The sequence below is a fragment of the Schistocerca nitens genome, chromosome 4 (genome assembly GCF_023898315.1).
Source record: "Schistocerca nitens isolate TAMUIC-IGC-003100 chromosome 4, iqSchNite1.1, whole genome shotgun sequence".
Classification (NCBI taxonomy): Eukaryota; Metazoa; Arthropoda; class Insecta; order Orthoptera; family Acrididae; genus Schistocerca; species Schistocerca nitens.
In genome coordinates, this window is record NC_064617.1 from 722,040,818 (window position 1) to 722,056,215 (window position 15,398).

General features: G+C 40.8%; 1 non-coding gene across 1 annotated transcript; it reads right to left on the reverse strand.

Moving 5' to 3' along the window:
• Positions 1 to 8,414: 8,414 nt before the first annotated feature.
• On the reverse strand, positions 8,415 to 8,489 carry Trnas-cga (transfer RNA serine (anticodon CGA)). Its single transcript has one exon. It is a non-coding gene; the product is annotated as a tRNA-Ser (tRNA).
• Between the last annotated feature and the right edge of the window lie 6,909 nt (positions 8,490 to 15,398).

The following is a 15,398-nucleotide window of genomic DNA, read 5'->3' on the forward strand; positions in this document are numbered from 1 at the left end:
TCGTGATAAGAAAAACCTAACTTATGTACCCTTTGCTGTTGACGGATTAAGCTTCAGCAGAATTTATTTGTTCATTATTTTATTTAGACTGACCGGACTAGGATCTCGAGATTTTTTTTTTCATCAGATCAGGGCAACACACATCCAAAAACATTACAAAAATATTCCCAATTTCCATGTATCCCTCTGATACAGTTATGTAAATCTGACAAATTATTATGAGAACAGTTGTATCTATCAACACAAATAAAATCAGTGAAGAGTAATACTAATTGACATTTATAATAATCATAATAACAATAATAAGAATAATGAAAGGCATTAACAATGACAATGATATTGATTGGTTTAGCAAATCTGAATGCGTGCTTAGTACAATCAGAAATAATGAAAGACGAGAAGATTTAAAACGACAATGATTATTCAGAAAAAGACTTTCAATAGAGGATTGTGTAACAAGGGGAGGGATAATTGGTGGGGGACAGGGTGTTGACAAGAACAAGCAGCCTATAAATGTTTGGGAGATGTAGATATATTGATGGAAAGTGGACCATTAGCTGTCGTTTGAAGTCTGCAAAGAATGCAATTTCTCTGATATTTTGAGGAAGAACGTTCCGAAGTCGAGTGCCTGATACAGAAAATGATTTTGACGAGATAGCTGTGTTATGTGGTCTACAGTGGATTGTACTTTGTTGATAGCGAATGTTTATGCTGCGCTGTTCAGATGGTAATTTTAAAGGTGCATATAAAGGGGAAGTGCAATACTTGGGAAGATGGGAGAGTGACACACAGTATGACAGTCTGTACGCTTATCGGAAGTGATAAATATTTGTAGGCTGGATTTATATGGTAGAATCAGTAGACGTCTCGAATGTACACAAGCTTTGAAGCAATTAAATTCAATTGCAGCCGGCGTGAGATCCCATAAGAAGTCTTGAACATCAGGATTACTACAATGAAGAGTATTAGTGATGCTGCAAGTTTCCTTTTAAGCTCAAGAGGAAATACGTTTTTGTATTTTTGAAATGAATGAAGTGACGCTACCATCTTCTTAGAGTTGATCGCTTAAAGTGTTTAGTAGGTGTCTTTACTAAGTACAACAATAGATGTAGATAAAGATGCGCTTATATCAATCCACTGTAATGCCACTGCTACTACTTGGCTGTGAAACTCAAATGTTTTGTAAGCAGGATGCAGAACAAGTGTTATAAATTGAAACAGAAACATTTTTCGATCCATCATAAAATATGATCCCAAAGAGTTGATCAAAGTCAATGACGCCACCACAATATACAGAGCAGATATTTGAACTTGGCTCGTCATATAGTAAGGATGTAGGGCTATAATTAATAGATCATGCCCCAAAAAAATAAATTAAAGGCGAGGAAGAGGAAGACCTAGAATTTAATGGCGGAAGCCCTTTCAGGATGACATAATCAACAAAAGTGACAGAAACAGACGTATGATGGAGAAGGCCTTCGCTATTATGAAGAGAGAACGAGGGAAGAAGTTTTTCTGCTTTGCTATTAAGACGGTTTTACAGTCTAAGACGAATAAGTAGTGATGCAATAACTGAGCGGACGTTAATGTAAACTTGGGTAATTGTCTGAATGTAGTCTAAATAACTATACTTAGGTTGGCATTAAGATCAGGAGAAGAAGAGCATTATAAATGCTCATTGCTATTTCAAGGCTATATATGTGTTATGAAAATACTGTTTAGTGGTGGCACATCTCAGAAACAATAACATGATTTTTGCTTTTCACAAATTATGAACTTTGTTGTTTCGGTTCATAAGTAATCTGCGTTAGAGAAGAGCAGCAACACTGCATCTGCTGAACGATTTCTCCATTGGAGTGTCAACTGAATCTTTGGATGGGATAAGGTGCTGTTCTCTTGTATTCTGTAATATAACAATAGCATCCGCTGCATGCTATCATTTTGTTAATTACTCATAAAACAACAAAATAAAACTAATGAGCCGACACTGTAGTGAATTTACGAGATTAATATTCATTGATAAAAGTTATCAGAAAGACCAAATTTGTTTACATGACTTTTACAACTAATTTTTAAGTTAAATTATTGCTGTTATTAATACGACTATAAAATGCATAAATAACATAAAGAATTACACATCTTAGAACCACTTCCCACGCACGTTCAATAATAATAGTTACGTCATCGTATTTGTACTGTAGGCACTGGTTTTTCGAATTAATTCGAAGCATTCTAATGATATTGTTTCGTTGAAAAGTGGTTGTATACATCCTTATCCATTCGACGATTGACTAGATTGAAGAAAAATTTCCTATAAAGTGAAATATCATATCGAAACTGCAAATGGGCAGCAATGAGAAAACCTTACAGTAATGCTTCTTCTTACTCCAGCGCTGCTTACCAGTAGTCAAATTTCTGACCGGGACGCATATTGATTGTTATATCGTCAATGAAAGTTTGCCGTTGTTTGCATAAGTATTTGATACAGATACTAGCAGTCATGACACTTCTCCAACTATTTCTCTTTTTCACTGTCTTTAAAATTATGTCAGATTTATGGCATGCTTGGAGCTGAGATGTCAGTTTACATAAACTTCATGACATAAAAGTACACTCCTGGAAATTGAAATAAGAACACCGTGAATTTATTGTCCCAGGAAGGGGAAACTTTATTGACACATTCCTGGGGTCAGATACATCACATGATCACACTGACAGAACCACAGGCACATAGACACAGGCAACAGAGCATGCACAATGTCGGCACTAGTACAGTGTATATCCACCTTTCGCAGCAATGCAGGCTGCTATTCTCCCATGGAGACGATCGTAGAGATGCTGGATGTAGTCCTGTGGAACGGCTTGCCATGCCATTTCCACCTGGCGCCTCAGTTGGACCAGCGTTCGTGCTGGACGTGCAGACCGCGTGAGACGACGCTTCATCCAGTCCCAAACATGCTCAATGGGGGACAGATCCGGAGATCTTGCTGGCCAGGGTAGTTGACTTACACCTTCTAGAGCACGTTGGGTGGCACGGGATACATGCGGACGTGCATTGTCCTGTTGGAACAGCAAGTTCCCTTGCCGGTCTAGGAATGGTAGAACGATGGGTTCGATGACGGTTTGGATGTACCGTGCACTATTCAGTGTCCCCTCGACGATCACCAGTGGTGTACGGCCAGTGTAGGAGATCGCTCCCCACACCATGATGCCGGGTGTTGGCCCTGTGTGCCTCGGTCGTATGCAGTCCTGATTGTGGCGCTCACCTGCACGGCGCCAAACACGCATACGACCATCATTGGCACCAAGGCAGAAGCGACTCTCATCGCTGAAGACGACACGTCTCCATTCGTCCCTCCATTCACGCCTGTCGCGACACCACTGGAGGCGGGCTGCACGATGTTGGGGCGTGAGCGGAAGACGGCCTAACGGTGTGCGGGACCGTAGCGCAGCTTCATGGAGACGGTTGCGAATGGTCCTCGCCGATACCCCAGGAGCAACAGTGTCCCTAATTTGCTGGGAAGTGGCGGTGCGGTCCCCTACGGCACTGCGTAGGATCCTACGGTCTTGGCGTGCATCCGTGCGTCGCTGCGGTCCGGTCCCAGGTCGACGGGCACGTGCACCTTCCGCCGACCACTGGCGACAACATCGATGTACTGTGGAGACCTCACGCCCCACGTATTGAACAATTCGGCGGTACGTCCACCCGGCCTCCCGCATGCCCACTATACGCCCTCGCTCAAAGTCCGTCAACTGCACATACGGTTCACGTCCACGCTGTCGCGGCATGCTACCAGTGTTAAAGACTGCGATGGAGCTCCGTATGCCACGGCAAACTGGCTGACACTGACGGCGGCGGTGCACAAATGCTGCGCAGCTAGCGCCATTCGACGGCCAACACCGCGGTTCCTGGTGTGTCCGCTGTGCCGTGCGTGTGATCATTGCTTGTACAGCCCTCTCGCAGTGTCCGGAGCAAGTATGGTGGGTCTGACACACCGGTGTCAATGTGTTCTTTTTTCCATTTCCAGGAGTGTACTTGTAGTAGTCCGATAGCTACATACGATCAATTCATATGCATATTGATTATTCTATTCAAGCGATTTAAACTTACAAATGGACTCTACTTCCTTTTCCGTATCTTAACTTATGTTGATATTGTCGGAGGCTTTGTGTCATGGCCGGCCGAAGTGGCCGTGCGGTTCTAGGCGCTGCAGTCTGGAACTGCGAGACCGCTACGGTCGCAGGTTCGAATCCTGCCTCGGGCATGGATGAGTGTGATGTCCTTAGGTTAGTTAGGTTTAACTAGTTCGAAGTTCTAGGGGACTAATGACCTCAGAAGTTGAGTGCCATAGTGCTCAGAGCCAGCCTTTGTGTCATGTTGTTGAAGTAACTCCCGTACGAAATCTGCTTATACACTCGCGTCACTGAATGCTTAATTTCATGTATGATGTGCTTTGCACCTATGTTAATAGCTAGGTTTTTTTAGCAATAGTTTACAGATCTTTCGTAGCACTATCGACAGGATCCGTTGTTTCTCTCCAGCGGAAAAAAATTTTCTTCCAGGCGACTTCAAGAGTTGTGGCGAACAGAACCACAAGATCTATGGAGACTGCCGTTGCATATGCAATCATATTCTTCATATTTTGTGTGCTTAAAGTACAACTAGCAAAGGCTTGGTTCTATCAAAATTCAGAATAATGATGCAGGTCAGATGTTAGATCAGTTGAAGGACTTTTAAATAATCTTACCATATATAATAATTAACGCCAGCTAACTTCCATTCCGCAGGAGGACATGGTAATCATAATTATAAATAAATTAATTAGCTCTTTGATAATTTCCTGTTACACATAGTGATAAATTAAATAAATGAATAAATATATAACTAAATGAATAATAATAGTAATAATCATCAGCCGCTAGTTGACTTACTGGGTTTTTAAATGAGTTTACAATTATGTAATACACTTATGTATTAAACGTGAAGCACTTACACCAACAGAGATCCAATAAATGTGGCGATGTCCTATAAGTCACAACCGAAGCTGTAAATGAAATATCGAATCCGGATGTATATCTGTGGACGTGGACTGCTGTTTCAAAACTTTTTTTTTGTGGAATTTGTGATATCTATAATTTTTTGTTAAAATTATGGCGTCATTTTTCTTTGTAAAATCTGTGAACTGTAATATGCTTTTCCTTTTGTAAAATTTTAAATTTGAAACTTGTAGATCTTAGTATAGCATACAAGAAGTAAATGAGTAACTAATTACCTATTAATTGTATAAGTATTCGTAAATACCAAGCTTTTTAGAGGGCAAGCTTCTGATGGCATTTTCTGTTAACGACAACAAAATGATATTTCATCAAGTTATAGAGTTTGTTAAAGGTGTCAATCGACGGTGGACTTTTTTTCTTTGTTGCTAAAACGTTACGAAGTAGCTCAAAGGACCTGAAAAAAATTGTTTTTTGACACGGTTGAATGTACAACGAGGCTGACAGTGCCCGTAGGGGCAGAGGTGGAGGAGGCAGCTCGCTCAGCCAGGAATTTTTTTGAACGATAAGGCGAAATGAAGAATCCTACAGATACCAGGGGCGAGAGGAATGTGACAGAAACACCAGAAAAAAGTTGAGCGCCAGTCGGCTGCTTATCGTATACCTGCTACTAGGAACGAGGCGCTAAGATGGCTGAATCAGATTAAGATCGCCCCAACCAGTTTTGATGTTAATAGGAGTATAATAACAATTGTTTGCAGCTTAAAAAGAAGAAGTCACGAACACGAAAACTCCGAAAGAACTGATCGAAGACGTATAACGTATTACGTAACACACTAAAGTAATGGCCAGGAAACGTCAGCGCTGCCTACGGAAATGCCGTGACGAACAAGATTGCAAATAGGTTCGATCGGTGACGTGTGAGGCAAATGTGCAGGAAATCTGAGCGTTGGTATCCACTGTCCTGAAAGGATTTCTTCGCTACGCCTTTCCGGGCATATTAGAGCTGAAATACCGCAGGTTGTAATGAGGCCTTTGGGATTTGCTACGAGAGATGTTAATTCACTGAAAATATGACCGTGAAGACAACGGACTACCCGACGTCGAGCTATAGCTAAATTTCACTAAGCGCGACAATGTTAACCTACTTTTATGTAGTCTTGACGCATCTAAGTCGTTATATAGTGACTTGGAGCGTAGTACCTTTTTCTCTTAAAAGGTTCTTGGGTAGCTGTATCTGAATGCATCTTATAGCTAGCAATCGAGGTTACAGAATAATATCAGTATTAGGGAAACGTGGTGTTAGCTGTTCCAAGGGTCAATAGCTACAGTTTGTTCTACACCAAGGCCGCTAGGAGCAGCGCTTTCTGAAGAAGAGATAACTACATCATTTTAGGCAATCTTCCGAGGTGCCGCTACGCTATGGCCGTGTGTCGAATTGCTAAAAAGATTAGTTTTAAACTGTACTGTCCGAGATAGACATTTTTTCTCACGGTTAACATTTTAGCTCCATAACCTTTACAGACACACTCAATATTTACACTGTTTTTCGAGACGTATATTGGGAGTATTTCTGTTGAAAACGTAGTGTTAAATGTGATACGTTGTGAAGGTGGTGTTTGTTTCCGAAAGAACAGATACCATTAATGACCGTGCTGCAAACAGGCGTTTATATACATCATTGGGGACGTGTTGAAAATGTCTGCCCCGACCGGGACTCGAACCCGGGATCTCCTGCTTACATGGCATGCTGTTTTTGCATCGCGTGCAGTGTTGCTACAAGAGTGAAGGGGAACGTTGCAATGCTATAACACAGGCATCAAGAACTTTTACCAAACTAAAAGATCAAAGGAGGTCGAAAATTAAAGAACTGAAGAAAATTAATATTTTCAGTTTCGATCAGGCACACCAATGAAAAGACAGACTGAAGCATTGCGATGTACTACATCTACAGCGGCGGATACTCGGCCAAGCGCTGTGAAGTGTATCACGCATTGTGGATCATTCCCATAACATTCGCGTATAGAGCACTGGAAGAATGATTGGTTGGAAGGCTATGTACATGCAGTAGTTACTCTCACCTTACATTAGCGGCCCCTACGGGAGTGGTATGTAGGGAACTGTAGTATATTACTAGATTTCCAATTCTTGAAATTTCCGTAGCACTCTTTCGCGGGATTATTGCCAGCGTCTGCCCGTCCTCGTTTTCCAGCACCTCCGTGACGTTCTCCCATAGGTCGCACTGACCTGTCACCGTTCATGATGCTCCATTCCGTATACGTTCTATACCTCTGTTGGTCGTATTGGGTATTGGTCCCAAGCACAAGATGGGAAAAATAGACAAAAATATTGCAAAACATATGAAGCTAAATTACGTTAAGCGGAGAAGCTCGTAAGAAGGCATACTCCTTAGAAACAAGCTGTGCAACAAGATGCTACACCTTCACGTTCTGGTGACAAACATGAAGACTCTGTGTACCTTAAATGCTGTGGCCATACAATAAACTAGTAGTCAACAATTACATTGCATGATACTTTACATTGTGAGCTTCAATGGATCAAAAATAACAGCCAATCAGTTGAAAATACAGGTTTATTAAACCTTGACCATTGTTTAGAAGGTTTTGAAACCGTCTTCTTCAAAAGATGTTGAACGTAAAATGTCACCTATAGTCAATGTGTGAGTCGTTGACTCTCTCAAGTACATGTCATCCATTTAATCATCATTTAAACTACATTATACAAAAGTAGTAGTCGTCTACTGTAGTGCTAAAACTTTTTACAATATTACATATTTGATGCTGGATACAACAACATATAGTATGTTCCAATTCGCATACGATATGTTGTTGTATCCAGCATCAAATATGTAATATTGTAAAAAGTTTTAAGCGCTACAGTAGACGACTACTACTTTTGTATAATGTAGTTCAAATGGTGATTAAATGGATGACATGTACTTGACAGAGTGAGCGACTCACACATTGACTTTAGATCTGATTCTATGTGCAACTTATTTTGAAGAAGACGGTTTCAAAACCGTCGAAACCATGGTCAAGGTTTAATAAACCTGCATTTTGCAAATGGGTGGCTGTTATTTCTAATCCATTGAAGCTCTTTTAAGCACAGTTGCTGATGCGCAGCTATGTCCAAAACCTTGCCATTACATTGTATCACATTATAGCTAGGGAAATTGTAACGTCTTAACCACTTTCTGTAACTTGTTAACTCCGCCAAAGGGGCGAGTTGTTAAAAAATGCGTTTATCACCTTAATGCTGTTTTAGAGGCAGTAGAGGTACACAATGAAGCTGAATTCAATCTAAAAGTGTTGCAAAAATTACTAACTGATTTATTGCAGCCATTTTCCAGCGGTTGAGAAATTTGTAGAGATTGAAACTTCCTAGCAGATTAAAACTGTGTGCCGGACCGAGACTCGAACTCGGGACCTCTGCCTTTCGAGGGCAAGTGCTCTACCAACTGAGCTACCCAAGCACGACTAACGCCGCGTCCTCACAGCTTCACTTCTGCCAGTATCTCGTCTCCTACCTTCCGTCTGGTCGAGCACTTGCCCGCGAGAGACAAAGGTCCCGAGTTCGAGTCTCGGTCTAGCACACAGTTTTAATCTGCCAGGAAGTTTCATATCAGCGCACACTCCGCTGCAAAGTGAGAACCTCATTTTGTAGAGATTGGTTTTCCATGCTTTAAGTCATCACACCTGTCATTTCCCCGCTAAGCTGGTCATCAGCGGTCAACACGGCGCCGCTTACCATACACAGTCCAGTCACTTTAATGTAACTATCTTGTAACGACCCTGTCGGTATTCCTCCATGCTCGCTATAGTGGGTCGCAGTCTCTCCTTACTTTTCCAACAAACTTTTATTCTGGTAGCCACGGCTACAATACGCTACACAACCTGCCAAAAGCCTGAATAACGGCCTTTTGTAGCGCGGACTGCTACTGGTCGTGAAGGAAGAGAGTCAATGGGGTTCTGGAAGGCGCCGAAGGGATGCGGAGCCATGCCGACTGCAGTACCGTGGCCAGCTGCGCCAGGTTTCGCAATTGAGGATCAAAGGGGCGAACAGCCCGATCGAGGTGGTCACACAGATTCTCCGGGGAGTTTGGTGGTCAGAGATGTATGGTAAATTCATCCTGGTGCTCTTCGAACCACGCACGTGCACTCTGAGCTGTGTGAAACGTCGCATTGAGCTGCTGGTAGATGCCATCCTGTAGAGGAAAAACAAACTGCATGTAGGGGCGGACACGGTTCCCAAGGGTGGATACATCATTGTCTTGATCCACTATGCCTTCCAGAATGATGGGATCACTTAGGGAATACCACGAAAATATTCCCCATACACTAAAGATCCAACGATTGTTGCAAGGTGTTTGCTTTCAGATGTTTCACGCTGTACACGCCAACGGCCATCTGTCCAATAGAGTATAAAACGTGATTCATCTAAAAAGACCGCTTCTCGTTCTTCAGTTGCGGTATTGGGGTGGAAATACCACCCTTCGTTGCCGATGAACAGCGACCAGCACAGGTGCATGAACCAGCGCCTGTGACGGAGGCCCATACCCATCAACGTTCTCTGAACGGTCGTTGAGGAGATGCTGTTGGCACACCTTGATTCAGTTGAGCTGTTATTTGCTCAGTAGTTTGACGTCTATTCTCTCGTACGTAGCCTTCGTTCACTCGAATCATCTGTGGCCCATGATGCATCACAGTTGCCTTTGCGCAACTTTTGGTTAAATCCATTTTGCCATCCAATGTATATTTTAACAACGGTGGCACACGAACAGTTTACAAAATTACCTGTTCCGGAAATGTTTCAACCTTTGGCCTGAAAGTTCCGTTTGGACGTCACTTAAATCGCTACACTGTTTTCCGCATCCGCCCCGACACGGTCGATATACTCTCCACTGCTAGTGTTGCTACCAGCCGTCTGTCAGCGACTATTGCACGTTAACGTCGAACGTAGGTGGTGCTCACATTAATGTGACTGGACCGTGTAGGCTGGTTCGAAGAGTGTGTCGTCTGTGAACACTACAATTGCCGCTCAACGCATCAATGATTTTGTTAACCGGCCGACAGCAGTGTGAAGCTTTTGTGGTTTCTGGATTACGAAAGCTGAGCCATAGCACTGATCTTACCTGATAAACAAGAAGACAGACAGATACACATTCGTCGCAACGCTGCAGCATAGAGTCAAATTTATTTCACTAGGCGATACATAGCGGAGAAAAAATATTTACGTATATATATATATATATATATATATATATATATATATATATATATATATATATATATATATATATACCGCAAGCCGGTCCCAAGCCCGGGCCCATCTAAAAACAAGAGGATGGGGAAGTGTGGAGGGGGAGGAGTAACAACCTCGTAAAAAAACCAGGGTCCGTCCGGCTCCAGATGGTAGCACCCTGTCATAGGGCCCCTGCCTAGGGTTAGTAGGTGAAACCCAGCCAACGGTCTCAATGGCGGAAGAGGAACATTTTCCCAACGGCAGAGAGAGCGGAAGAGCTAACTCCAGGGCTTACTACCTTGGTTTTAATTTCGGATTCGGGGCAACCCGATCCCCTAATTTATTATCCAACAATTACTGCAAAGCATGATGGGAACGTCGTCAAAGATAGACACTACTCCAAGAGGTAGACCGAATGGCAAATCCTCCGTTGTTCGTAGAAACAATGCAAAGGGGTCAAAGGATTTTGGAGGACCCCGACCAACATGTATGCAGCCCTCAACACTGAAATTTAAGAAAGCAACTATGTTTGCAACCCTAAATGTAAACTCTCTAATTAAAGTAGGAAAATTGAAATTATTGATTGAAAAGCTGAACCAGAAAGAAATTTTAATATGTGCATTGCAAGAAACAAGGTTTTTAGATGAAACTGCTTTAGATTTTGAAAACTATCGTTTATTTAAAGGAAAACCAGGTAAAATCTTAATGAAACAAATGCCATACCTGGGAACAACATTTCTGGTACATCACTCAATTTTAGATTCAGTTACTAACTTCTACTCGAGTTCTGAGAGACTATCCATTCTTGAGATTTAATGTAAAAACAAAGGATACTCTATAATCAACTGCCATGCACCCATAAACCAGGACAACAAAAATAACCCGGAGAAAGTTGAAGAATTTTGGGAGGTACTTGAAATGGAACTGGATAGGTGCTCAAAGAAGAACATCAAAATGTTAGTAGGCGATTTTAACGCACAAATAGGAAGGGAGAAAAAATACCATGGAACAGTAGGCCTCTTCCCAGGTCACAAAAGAACTTCAAAAAATGGAGAAAGGCTTATAGAGGTATGTAGGCATTTCAACTTGAAAATAATGACAACACATTTCAAAAAGCTGAGCCGAAAAACTAAAACATGGAGATCACCAAATCCACTTCTCGGAGAATTCCAAATTGACCATGTGGCTATCTCACTTCATTGTCAAGAAGAAATTCAAAACACTAAAGTGCTGAAAAGCCTTGATGTTGATTCAGACCACTATTTGACTACGATTAAATTCAGACCACTCCCATTTCGAAAAGAGAAGAAAACCTTTTACAAAATTCCAAAATATAACACAGAAACTTTAAAAAATGAAGAAATTAAACAACGGTTTCAAAGAGCATTGCACAAAGATAGCGATGGCATATCCACAATAAATAAGGAAGCGGGATGGGAGGAGATCAAAAACGAAATAGTTGAAATAGCAAAAGAAAATTGTCTCGTGAAAAGAGTAAGAAGACATCTATGGTGGGACAATGAATGTGATGAGAACCTGGAGAAGAGACAGAAATTGTGGCAGAAATGGAACTCCACAAAAGATCCTCAAGATCTTGACAATTTTAAAATCCAGAGAAGAGAAACAGCTAAGCTTTTCTGTAATAAAAAAAGAAGACAATTTCAGGATAACCTAGAACAGATTGAGGAAGACTTTAAAAGAAATAATTCTAGAGATTTCTACAAAACTTTTAGAAAACAGCTAACCAAATACCAATCCCCAAATTTATGTTTCAAAGATGAAGAGAACAAGCTAGGTTTGACAAACAAGACTAATTGTGAAATATTAGCAAAATATTTCGAGAATCTACTAAATTGTGAACCCCCCAAAGATAAAATGAGTTTTGAAAACCACCGAAATACTAATACCGAGTCAAAACCTCCAGACGCTGAAGAAATAAAACACATAATACACAGTCTAAAAAACAATAAAGCCCCAGGTGAAGACTTCATAGTACCAGAAATCCTAAAAATAATGGATACCAACCTCCCACAAGTTTTGGAACATATGTTTAAGAAGATCTGGGACGAAGAAAGAATTCCTGAAGACTGGCAGTGTGCCCTGATACACCCACTACACAAAAAGGGGGATAAGATGAATGTCAATAATTATAGAGGGATCTCGCTACTACCAGTAGGATACAAAATTTTGTCAAGGAAATTACTTCAAATCGTGGAGCCAGTTCTGGATAAAAAAATAGGTGAATATCAAGCAGGTTTTAGACAAGGTAGATCCTGTGTTGAACAAATATTTAACTTGAAAACACTAATTCGTTACAGAATCTCAAGAGGCCAGAGATTTGCAATAGTATTTGTAGATTTCAAAAAAGCATACGACTCGGTAGATAGAGAAACACTACTGAAAGTATTGGAAGAATTTGGGGTCGATAAGAAAACAATTCAAATTATCAAACAGACGCTAACAAACAGTAAGGCCAAAGTTAAATTTATGGGTGAAATTTCAAGGAAGTTCGAAATTAAAACAGGTGTTAGACAAGGTGATGGTTTATCCCCAATCCTCTTCAACTGCGTACTGGAAAAGATATTGAGAATATGGAAAGAAGAACTCAAAGGCACCAAGAATGACATCAGAATTGGAACAAAAAAAGAAAAAATAGAAGTGGACTGTTTAGCTTTTGCAGACGATCTGGCAATAATTACAGAAAACGAAGAAATAGCTCAGAATTACTTGGAGAAACTACAAGAAGTTTCGGCCAGAGCTGGACTGCAGATTTCATTTGAAAAAGCCGTGTATATGTCTAATCATAGAAATAACAAGAAAAATCTTATTACTAAATACGGCAATATTAAGAGAGCAGAAAAATTTAGTATTTAGGTGAAATAATCCAAGTGAATGGTTTAGACAAGAGTGCAAACCAGGCGAGAGCAAGGAAAATGGAATTTGCTTTTCAAAAAACCAAAGACATATATAACAAAAAAAAACATTTCGATTCAAGCTAAATTAAGACATTATAAAACTGTCATTAGACCAGAATGCCTGTATGCATCGGAGTGCCTAACTCTTAACAAAAAGGGGGAAATAGAAAACATGGAAAGGAAAGAAAGGAAAATTTTGAGAAAAATATTAGGACCGAGAAAGATTGGAGAAGAGTACAAGCTAAAGAGTAATAAGGAAATATACAAAACTATTGAGAAAGTGAATGATGCAATGCGTAAACGCAGACTAACGTTTTATGGTCACCTGTCGAGGATGGATGGAAACAGACTAACAAGAAAAGTGTTTGAACATAGTAACAGGAACGAAAAAAACAACAATAAATGGATGCAGATGGTGAAAAAGGAGTTGGCCTATTTTAATGTCACCCGTGAGTCAATCAGGGACAGGAAAAAGTTTAGACAAATAGTGAACGAAATTAAGTGTTTTCCAGAAGAAACGAAACTAAAGAATAATAACAGGAAATGGTCGGAAGAGCGGAGGAGGAACCATTCGAAAATGATGAGGAAATATTGGGAAGAGAGAAAAAAGATCAAAAAGCCGGGCAAGTGAATTGTTGAACGTGGTCCAAAGATGGCCGAAATCGAAAGTAGAATATATATATATATATATATATATATATATATATATATATATATATATATATATATATATATATATATATAAATTTGACTCTATGCTGCAGCGTTGCGACGAATGTGTATCTGTCTGTCTTCTTGTTTATCAGGTGATATATATATAATAATGTCAGAGCAGGGATCGAGCAAAATTTTCAAGATAGCCAAAGGTCGAAATGCACCTTCGTGGAGGTACAGGACAAATTAATGTCTTTTATAATAATAAGAACCACATATTACTGAGATTTTCAGAGGAAACATTTGGCAACGATTAACTGAAACAGGTGAAGGGAATACAATAAAAGACGAAAGGTCTTCGAAAGCTGAAATAGGCAAGACAGCAAAGGATCAAATAGGTAAAAAGATAAGGCCTAGTAGATAACACAGAAAATATTGAATTTAGTAGACGAAAGGAGTAAGATAAAGAAAGTTCGGCAAATGAGCAGGCTAAAGGGAACGAAGAGGTCTTAACAAGGAGAATGGCAGAAACCGTAAAGTGGTTAAGCAGGAATGGTTAGAGGACAAATTCAAGGCTGTGGAAGCATGTACGACAGGGGAAAAGGTAGATACCGCCAATAGAAAGAAAAAACTAGTACTACCAAAGAATAGAAGCTGAAAGGCGGAATCAACATACCGAGACTCTATACGAAGTCGGACGCCTGGGACAGAAAATAAGGGAACAAAGATAGTTGGTACAATTAATTACGACTCTTAAGAGGAGTGATGACTGAAGTCGCAGCCACAACTACAGCTCCCGACAAACACACAAGCTGCAATGTGTCAATCTGAGGTAAGGGACCTTTGACCAGAAACAACCGAGTCGAAAGATACAGGCGAAAATCCTTCTGATACCTCTGACACTGAAATACATGGATCGGTACAGTTGTTGCTAAGGTTATAGGGCAAGCAACTTTCAGTGGTGGTAACATGGACTAAAACAAGAGAAAAAGTCTGGTAAACATGGGCTTTAAAATGCATACCTTAAGAGCTATGACTACTTGTTCAGTAGAAGGACTGATGAACAAGTGCTTGTAGCTTTTAACGTATGCGCTTTAGAGTCCATGTTCGCCATAAACGTTTATCTTGCTGTGGTCCATACTACCACATCTGAAAGTTTCCTACACAATAATCTTAGCACTAACAGTACGGGTACACATATTCTACTGCTAGAGGTATCAGTATAATTTTCACTCGGTCGTTTCTGGACCAGCATCCCTCACGTAAAATTGGTACATTTACTCTTCCCCATCATCCCTGAACGTTCTTAAAATCATCATGCAATCACCCTTGATAATGGTGGCCTGTTTAGTACAGCTTAGAGTAATAGAGTGGCCTGGCGTTATCGCCGAGATTTCCACCTGTTTTCTTCAGTTTGTGACCTAGTGGTTAGCACTGCTCCCTCTAAGCCCTCGAGTTCCGGGTCTGATTCCCGGGCGGGTCAGAGATTTTCTCCTCCCCGGGGCTGTGTGTTGCGTTGTCATAATCATTTCATCATCATCGACGAGCAATTCGCTGAAGAGGCGTCAAATA